The following is an 11,102-nucleotide window of genomic DNA, read 5'->3' on the forward strand; positions in this document are numbered from 1 at the left end:
ATCATACAAGTTGCTCAGAGGTAATCTGTGTCTTGCCTACAAGGCAGTCTCGGACCCTGCCCTACTAGAGATGCTCCATATCCGTAAGTCTAATTCCTTGCGCATTACTCACTCAAAAGGCCTGAATCTAATATGTGACATCAACAAAACCTGATGGAGAGACAGGTTTGTCTCCCAGAGGCTGCCCTGTCTCTGGAATAGACTTCCCATACATGTCAAACAGACATACAGACATACCTCGCTGACCCTCTTCAAGCACAACCTTGATGAGTGGATGGGAAACCACAAATTTGTCCCAGGGGTTCCACCTTTGTCCTCTTTGACAGGGGCAACAGGTGCTGACTAAGCTTTCTTTTTGGGGATAAACTCTTGGCTAGGCTCATAAGGGCCCAGGGCTATTAGCATAGTAATGTCCTATGATCCTGTGATGCTATGTTTAACAGAGAAACTTTTATTAATGAGATAGCATGAGAGCCATTCATTGGTGGAGGATCCAAATTTATACCATGAGGGGAATTAATTAGGACCATATGATTCGTCAAGTAAAAGTCTTTACTGAAGTCCACAAATAGGGAGTCAGTAAAGAGGCCTTTATTTTAATTTAGGAAGCTTGGCCATGCCCTGAGCGTTGAAGGCAATAAGGCAGGCAAATATATGTATTTTGCTACATTAAATTTCTTGGACATAAGAAGTAAATCTATCTAGTCTGTCCTCTAACTGCATTTAGCAGTCTACCAACTTTTCTCCTAATCTTTTTGCTATCAATCCTATACCATCTTAAAACCCTTAGTGGACTGCTTCACCAGGACCCTTCCAATAGTCCATTTCATAGATCTACAACTTTACCAGTGAGTGAAGAAGTGGTTTTGTAAATTACGGAGTAGTTTATCATCACAGCCTGCTGCCTGTGCCCACTCTTCAATCGTCTAATCTTTGTGATCAGGATGACACCTTCACTCTTGGCAGGTTATACTTCATACCAGGGTTGTTGTGGCTAAAATATAGAACTTTAAATTGTTTGCAGAGAACCTCAGCCACCACCTTCCTCTCACTTAGTCAGCCTTTCGAAATACTTCCTACAGTCCTCCAACATCCTTCAGTGCTACATCAACTGATGTGTCATCATAAAAGAAGTTAATGCTGCCCTCTAGCCTTCATGCATATCAGAAACAAATTAAATGAACAGTACTGGGCCCAAGACTGACACCCACAGTTTTCCACCAATCAGCTTCTTTATTCTTTCCGCCATACTTTACAGCACAACCCTTTATGCCCTACCTTCAACCATACATCAGTCTGGGTCATCAGCTTTGGTTTTCCTTTCTTTCTGGCACAGTAGTACTGACTACACTGTAGAATCCTATTACTTACTGCTCTTGATTTAGGCAATTATAAATTATAAAAATGACTATTTTTCACTGGTAGTAGGCTCAAGTGATCTAGCTAACTAGAGATTGAAGCCACAAAGTGTCAATCTACAGTGCTCAATATCACCTTTTCAGATATAAAATTACTATAATACATATATAAATGATAAATGCCAGCCACACAAGCCTAAAAGTGAATAAATAAAACATTACCTAAACAAAAAATAAAACAGTACTAAAACAGGTTAAATATACAGAGATCAAAACATTGTCGGTAGAAACCAAAATAATCAGCTTATACAGAGAGAGAAATGTTTATACAATAAATCAGAGCTAGATAAATAAATCCAGCTGCCTCTGTCATAAAAATTACTAATCCCTTTCTGCTGTAAGTTCCTATAAGACAAAGGGCAGCATTTGCAGACTTACGGGAAAGTGGTGCCCTCAGTAGCTTCAGCAAGAGCCAGGCTGTTCCCTCATTTTGCATTCAAACATATAAATATTTCAGCTCATCTCGCTCATGTACAGAAGCCAGGGACCAAAAGATTGCATCATTTACTTCTTCCACCCCAAAACATGTATAATTTCTTTATATCAAGATTAAATTAGTTTCTTGTCCCCACACACATAGGAACAATGTATTTGCATACTTAAGGATGGCTTCCTTTCATACTTCTGGAGAGCTGCTTCTTTGAAGTGCACTTGCTTTCTTGTCTCTAAAACCTTACCTAACTTTATGTGCAAGCAAAGAAGTCCTTCCTCAGAAGCTACAGAATGTTACATATTACATTTCAAACACATTTATTGTACTTTCATGTCTTTTGTCATTTAAAACAAAAAGATACACATTCCTTGACCACAGGAAACACATAATGCATATTAAAACAGGGTTCGAATATAGTTTACAAAGATGCAAACAATCTATAATAAGACAGAAAAAATGCATCATATCTTAAAGTCAGCTTTCTTTAGCCTGGCACCCCAGCACCATACCAAATAAAAGGTTATTGGGCAAATTGAAAGGAATCAGGTAGTCAAAAACAACTAAGTGGGTAGGAGAAACGCTAATATGAATGTAAACAAAACCGCAATATGTAGTAACTTGTGATCTTATTTTTATCAAACTTTAGTATTGTGTATTAACTTGCACTAAGTGTAATGAAAGCATACTGCTAATATTTTTTTTAATTTAATTCTTGTACCAGTGTCTTATGCTTTTTATTATGTATGCAATAATCTTTTTTTGCAACACTGCTCCTTGACACCATGGTAATGGCTGAAAAGGGTCTCAAAGGCAACCCTTTCATCACTTAAACTAACCGATTCATAAATAAAAGGTAGGACAGAGATACTGATGGTAAAGAATGAACTGTGAAAAAACAGGGATGTTAAATAATGGAGTGCTGCGGGGTGTTCAATTCTGGGACCCATAATGTTCAGTGCAATTGTATCCAACATAAAAATGGGAATATAGAACAGAATAAATCTTATGTTGGGCAATACAAAAATAGGAAGAAAAGTGGGAGAAGGTAGAATCTATCCACTGACGGACTTCAGAAAGTTATAGATTGGGCCAGAACATACCAGCTAAGATTATGTGCTGAAAATGCATTACACCACACTTGTGGATCAACAAGCTGGGAAATAGCCTATGGGCAGGGAAAAGGGGTCACAGTAAATAAACTGCTCAAGAAAAAGACATAAGGTTGATCTTTTATTATTATTATTTATTTATTTATTTATTTGTTTAGCCACTTTTGACCAGCATAGTCCTACTAGGTTAGTAGCCTCTTTTCAGGGGAGACTGAAGGTGGCATTTATACAGCTAGGGGAAATTCATCCAGGGCACCAGGAAACTTTCCCTACTTATAGGTTCATAGGTATATACTAGGCTAATGTCTACCAGGGCCTTTATAAGCCTAGCTGTATAACCCAACCCAACTGTGTCTCTATAAATCAAGGATTTTATTAGGAGGGGGTATGTTAGGAAGATTTTAAAGGTTGTATGAGGGGGTATGTTAGTTTAGGAGTAATTACGGTCTGCCTCTGTCTATCAGAGACATGAGGGCAAGACCTGTGGTGAACTTCTGATTTTCCATCCATTGGTCAAGGTTACATTTAAATAGGGTTAGGGATGGACTCTGCTTCACATGGATGAGGAACCTGTTCCAGAGCATAGGAATCTTCTGAGACACATATCTGTTTCACCAACATGCCATATTTATGTTTCAAGCAAAATTTAAATCCTTGTACCTAGTGGTTCTGATGCTGTTCATTTTGTGGATGTGCAGAAGGTCCATCAGAGCTGGATCACAGGATGTCTTTTAAGCCAGACGTAGATCGCCTCTCAGTAACCTGTAGGAGACTGAGCTTTAAGGCGATCTGTATAGGATAATGTGTTTATACCCTGGATTCTGCTGGTAAGAAACCTTTGTGGAAATTCTGACTGTTGCATATGTCTGGTCAGGTAGGGGGCATTATACTCAATGATGTGTCTGACAAGTGCAGAATAAATTGCATTATGACTTGCTTGGATGTGGATGCCATGCTCTTACTTTGGTGATATAGAATGATTTTCTTACTACCCTGGTTACTTGCTGGTTAAAGAGCCGAAGGGGGCATTATACTCAATGATGTGTCTGACAAGGGCAGAATAAATTGGCACTATGACTTGATTGGATGTGGATGCCATGCACTTACTTTGATGATATAGAATGATTTTCTTACTGCCCTTGTCACTTGCTGGTTAAAGACCACATTACTGTCTACATATGTTCCCAGATCCCTAACTAACAGGTCAACTCTTAGAGTTGTCTTATCAATGGAGTAATTAGACCGGGTGGCCATTTTTCCAAAAGGCACTATAATGCATTTCTTAATATTGAGTTTTAATCCATGACTTTGGCACCAGTCATTTGTCTATGTTAGACCCTCTTGTAAGCTGTTTGTGTTGTGGGGGGAGTCTATAACCTTTGCAGTCTTACATTTTCATGTTTCAAGGCTATAGTTGAACAGTGACTCAAGTGGTCCTAATATTTTATTTGATAAGTGCTGTGGAATTCTTTACATCCACATAAGTTATCATCACCTCAAGCAGATGGGACCTTGGTTTAATGTCTCATCTGAAGGATAGGACACTCAGGGTTACAGCACCCCTTAATGATACACTGCAGTGTCAGCATGTTGAAATTTAATCCAATCAGCTGCAGTGGAAAAAGAACCTACAGACTTCTGATCTTCCAAAACCAAAGGTGTTTGTGCTACCTGTTGAGTCACTAACAACAAATCATGTCAAGACTAAACCACCAGGAGCAGAGCAAAAGAAAAGCAGCCATAGTCAACATAAAACTGGCCTGTCTGGTCAGGGGAATAGACTCTGGGGACCAGGAGGTAATACTTTACTTTATGCACCATTGTTGAGGACTCATTTGGAGTACTGGGTCTAGTTCTTAAGGTGATACAGAGAGTAAGAGTTAAAGTCGATAATTCAAGTACAGAGAAAAGCAACCAACATAGTTATAGGGATTAGGGAATAATGCATGACGAGAGAATAGACTGGCTGAGACTCAAAAGTTACAAGGGAAAAGGAAGTACATGATTTGGGTCCACAGAGCCATCACAGTGATATGTGGGGGGACAGATATGAGTCATAGAGATGGGGTAGGGTATAAAAAAAGAGCACAATTTCCAAAGAAAAGGATCCAACTTCTATTTCACCATAAAGAAATACTACCTTGTGAAAAAAAAGGGGAAGTGAAACAGATTTCCAGTGTGGATGGCACTCAGCAAATCAATGGAGTCGCCATTCATAAGGCCATGGGACAGGTGGAACAAAAAAGTTGACAGTGGAATATGTAATGGCAAGGTACTATTTGTTTATTTATATTTGCAGATTGGGGTAGAACACTGATGTCCACAGTCCCCTTTCAGTGTCAACTTGGTAAGACTATCTGGTTAAGCGCCTTCATCAGAATCACACATTAGGCAAACAGAGGCAGGAGGAATCGAATCATAGACTACTGGAAACAGCCTGTTAACTACTCATAGCCTTAGTCCTCTGCACCAACTGCTAGCTACAACAAGCACTTAGGCAGACAAGACAAATCACTAGTCTTTGCTGGCAAAGTGCGTGTATGCATGCGCTTTAAATGAATGCCTTACATCAGTCGTCACATTCAAGATAAGTAAACCCAAACCAAAGTGCAGGTCCAGGTAATGCTAACTGCGTATATAGAAGTGGGTGGTACACAAAGGAAGAGGAGCCAAGTTCAAGACTAAATAGCTACCAGATAGCACAACAACAACAACAAAGAAGTGAAAACACTTGTAAAAGCAATATACATTTTACAAAGCTGCTATTATTGTAAAATCTGGATTACCTTAATAATAGGTTAGCATCCTCTTTCTGTTCAGTCATACTTAGCTATGGAGCAATGTTACACTGCCCATTTTTTCTGGCTTACAGCTCAGTAGATTTTTCTGTAGAAGATAGGCTCTATCTAGAGGCCCCATCATGGATTTGGCAGTCAGTAAACATATTTCTTCCTGTTCTTTTGAAGTGGAGATGCAGTGCCCAGGGAAATTAGAGGCGTTCTTGAATTGTTAAATGCTTTCTAAGTCCATGGTCATCCAACAGACTCCTGCCCTTACACAGTGTGTAGCCTGGTTTTATGAGGTATGGCTCCATTTTAACACCTAGTACATTCTATAATACATTTTTACTGGATGCAAATATTAATAGTACTAAACAGAACTTCCCTCTGTATCTTCTGCCGTGACTACAAAGAATGAATGCAGCACATAACTCTCAACTGTCCAGATTTTCACAGATTGCCCATATTTTTGTCTCATATTTTTGGTCCATTCCTCATAAAAACTGTGGTTTTATGGCAAATCTATGAGGATTGCAGTCATTAAATAATGACATTCATTTGAGTTTCAGACTTCATATCCTTCAGAAAATGCATTTGTTCTACCAACTTTGTAGGTTTATAAGTACAATGTTTAAAATGGGTCCCTATTTGTGGGCCTTTGTCTCCCCATTATTTTTGACTTTGTCCAGACTTCTTGTGCTAAGAGGTTGAGAGGTATAATGCAGCATAAGGTGGGTCTGCAAAGGACCCTAAGATATATTGTCAGGCACATAATAAGAATGGTGATACGCAATCGATATGAGATGGGGACAACTCCGTAAAGTAGCATAGGTCTAACACCAGAAATTGAAAAAGCCAGAAATATACGATTATGCAAATGAGAAAAGAAACGCCAGGATGAAAAACTACAAAAGGAGTGTGTAGCTAGATAACATCTCAGAGCAAAAGGAGATGAGTTCTTTAACTTATTATGAAGTCACTACAATGCAAAATGAAATACAAATTTTCTGAGTACGTGTGCATATAGTGTTCTCAGATGAGTGTAAGGGGTATTCTGATGCCTTTTGTATTCTTTCATCAGACTGCACCTATAACAAAATAATCCATAATTCTAGATCTCATGCTTAAAAAGAAAGGTAAAGCCATTACAAACAAGAATGACTAACATAACTCATAACCAAACAGGAAGAATCTATAATGAATGACAAGGCTGATCACAGTAGGCATTCACTAGAATTCAGGCAGGAGAGCGGAGGTATGGGTAATATTATTCTGTATCTTGTTCCTGAATGGTTGCACAGGTAATAATACTCTTCCATACACTGTGCCTGTACTGAGACACAGGTACTACTGTTTTGTGTAATAGTGCTCTGTGTTCTGTATTCAGACACAGGTAACTGTTTTCTGTCCCATGCCTGAAGGAGAAATTGGTAATACTGTTTTGCATTCAGAAACAGATAGTACTGTTTTGTGCCCCATTCCTGAAAGGAGACAGAGGAAGCACTGTGCTGTATTCAGGCACATGTAATTCTGTTTTATTCCTCATGCCTGAAGGCAGGCATGGGTAACACTGCTCTGAATTCAGACACAGGTAATTCTGTTTTATTTCTCATGTCTGAAGGGAGGGACAGGTAACACTGCTCTGAATTCAGGCACAAGTAATTCTGTTTTATTCCTCGTGTCTGAAGGGAGGGACAGGTAACACTGCTCTGTATTCAGGCACAGGTAATTCTGTTTTATTCCTTATGGCTGAAGGCAGACACGGGTAGCACTGCTTTGAATTCAGACACAGGTAATTCTGTTTTATTCCTCATGCCTGAAGGGAGGGACAGGTAACACTGCTCTGTATTCAAGCAAAGGTAAAACTGTTTTATTCCTCATGTCTGAAGGGAGGGACAGGTAACACTGCTGAATTTAGACACAGGGAATTATGTTTTGTTCCTCATATCTGAAGGGAGGGACAGGTAACACTGCTCTGTATTCAGGCACAGGTAAAACTGTTTTATTCCTCATGTCTGAAGGCAGGCATGGGTAATACTGCTATGAATTCAAACACAGGTAATTCTGTTTTATTCCTCATGTCTGAAGGGAGGGACAGGTAATACTGCTCTGAATTCAGACAAGTAATTCTGTTTTATTCCTCATGTCTGAAGGGAGGAACAGGTAACACTGCTCTGAATTCAGACACAGGTAATTCTGTTTTATTCCTCATGTCTGAAGGGAGGGACAGGTAACACTGCTCTGAATTCAGACACAGGTAATTCTGTTTTATTCCTCATGTCTGAAGGGAGGGGCAAGGTAACACTGCTCTGTATTCAGGCACAGGTAATTCTGTTTTATTCCTCATGTCTGAAGGCAAGCATGGGTAACACTGCTTTGAATTCAGACAGATGTAATTCTGTTTTATTCCTCATGTCTGAAGGGAGGGACAGGTAACACTGCTCTGAATTCAGACACAGGTAATTCTGTTTTATTCCTCATATCTGAAGGGAGGGACAGGTAACACTGCTTTGAATTCATGCACAGGTAATTCTGTTTTATTCCTCATGTCTGAAGGGAGGGACAAGTAACACTGCTCTGAATTCAGACACAGGTAATTCTGTTTTATTCCTCATGTCTGAAGGCAAGCATGGGTAACACTGCTTTGAATTCAGACAGATGTAATTCTGTTTTATTCCTCATGTCTGAATGGAGGGACAGGTACCACTGCTCTGTATTCAGGCACAGGTAAAACTGTTTTATTCCTCATGTCTGAAGGCAGGCATGGATAATACTGCTATGAATTCAAACACAGGTAATTCTGTTTTATTCCTCATGTCTGAAGGGAGGGACAGGTAACACTGCTCTGAATTCAGACGCAGGTAATTCTCTTTTATTCCTCATGTCTGAAGGGAGGGACAGGTAACACTGCTCTGTATTCAGGCACAGGTAATTCTGTTTTATTCCTCATGTCTGAAGGGAGGGACAGGTAACACTGCTCTGAATTCAGACACAGGTAATTCTGTTTTATTCCTCATGTCTGAAGGCAAGCATGGGTAACACTGCTTTGAATTCAGACAGATGCAATTCTGTTTTATTCCTCATGTCTGAAGGGAGGGACAGGTAACACTGCTCTGAATTCAGACACAGGTAATTCTGTTTTATTCCTCATGTCTGAAGGGAGGGACAGGTAACACTGCTCTGTATTCAGGCACAGGTAATTCTGTTTTATTCTTCATGTCTGAATTGAGGCAGCAGTAGTGCTACTCTGTATTCAGACACAGGTAGCACTGTTTTGTGCATCAGGTCTGAAGGGAAACACAAGTAGCACTGTCCTGTATTCAGACACAGATAAAACTGTTTTAATCCTCACATCTGAAGAAGGGAGGCATTGATAGTATTGTTCTGAAGTCTAGCAGTTAGTACAGAGAAGTAATGCTATGAGCTGTAGACTAGCTAATTCCTGTGGTAAAGGGTTTAAGTATTCATTTGCTTACGGTTTGGCATTAAGCAAGTCACTTAACCAGACAGTGCTTTGATGCCATTGGGAATTTGGGGTAAGCTTCTTAATGGTCTCCTGGACTGCATGCTTATTAACTGGGTCTATGTCAAATCTTCGAATGCTGGAAATGTCGAGCATCATATGGTCAAGACCATATGACCGACATTTCAAGTGTTCGAAGATTGACTTTTAACAGCGCCATATGGTGCAGAATGAGAAACTTTCCCTTTTCTGCACTGAACTGCGGTCTCGGAGTTGGTATATTTAAGTAGGGGGTGTGGGGGGTGCAGGGGGGCTTGTGTTTTTCTTTTTTTTTCTTTCTTTTTTTATTTATTATATATTCGAACTTCCAAATGTCGACCATATGGTATATGGCATTTTGGAAGTTCGAATATATAACATAGACTCTATTAACTATGTATGCATTTCCTATGAATTCAGGCAGAGGTCATATTTGTGCCTTATGCCTGAAGGGACACAGGAAATACAGTTTGTATTAAGGCATAGAAGATAATGTTTTGTGCATTTTGCCTAAATTGAGGCACATGTAATATTGCTTTGTATCCTGTGCATATGCCTCTCAACTGTTCCTGATTTCGCAGAATGTCCTTGATTCTGCCACATATTTCTGTCCTGACCCTCATAAAGTGTTTGATTTTCTGGTTAATCACTGAGGATTACATTTAGAATCCATGTTGATGCAAAACCTGTTATACTATTAACCTAAGTGAATTTGAGTAATATTTAAATAATGTCCCTGATTTTCAGCCTTTGTTCCCCCATTAGTTTTGGTTTTGCCCAGAATTCTTGAGTAAAGAAGATGAAAGGTATGCTTATTTATTAAGGAAGTCACAGACATATTGTTCCATATGCTGTATGTGTTTGAGCATCACTTAGAAACATTGTGGCTTTTTTCAGACCATATTATGTCCACCACATTCTTAATGAATGCCTCCAAAACAGGTATATATATTGCTCTATAGAGGATTGCTAATCTAAAAGCAAAATCTTTAACCATTTTAGAAAGAAGAGACAAAATGATGCATACTTTTATTATGTGCTTGTGGGGAAACATTTTAAGATATTGGCATTTTTTAAATGTCATATGGGTTGAGGTCAGCAAAAAGAATTTGTGGATGAGGGCAAGGCGGTCCACACAGCCTATCTGGACCTCGCCAAGGCCTTCAACACCATCCCCCACTCTGGAATCATACATAAACTTACTAAGCTGGGCATTAATCCCTACATCACTCAATGGGTTGCCAACTGGCTTACTAACAGAACTCACACTGTAAAAGTAGCCGACTCAAAATCCAGCCCCAGACAAGTGACAAGCGGAGTACCTCAGGGTTCAGTCCTGGGACCACTCTTGTTTGGCATCTACTTCTCTGAAGTACAGGCCAGCACTAAGGGACTCTGGCTAACAAAGTTCGCAGATGACTGCAAACTGGGAGCCATTATTGAATCCCCAAATTATGTGGATACTCTACAAAAGGGCCTTACAGAAACAGATGCTTGGTGCCAGAGCCATGGGCTCAAGCTCAATGCCAAGAAATGTATAGTTATCCCCTTTGAGGAAAAACATGTACCCGTGAATTACCACATAAGTGGCAGTACACTAAACACCAAAAGTGTGATAAGGGTCTTAGGGACACAAGTGGACAGTGGTCTCACCTTCGATATCCACATCGCCACAACAGTCAGGAAATCCTTCTATGTGGCACACCTCATCATTAAGGGTTTTTCATCCAGAAAAAAGGAGGTCATATTCCCACTGTACTCATCCCTCCTTAGACCCATTATAGAGTACAACGGCCCATTTGGTATGTACCTCACAAGACATCTGCAACAACTGGAAAGGCCACAGAAATACCTCACTAA

The sequence above is a fragment of the Protopterus annectens genome, chromosome 13.part0 (assembly GCF_019279795.1).
Source record: "Protopterus annectens isolate FY-2018-M chromosome 13.part0, PAN1.0, whole genome shotgun sequence".
In the NCBI taxonomy this organism is placed as follows: domain Eukaryota; kingdom Metazoa; phylum Chordata; order Ceratodontiformes; family Protopteridae; genus Protopterus; species Protopterus annectens.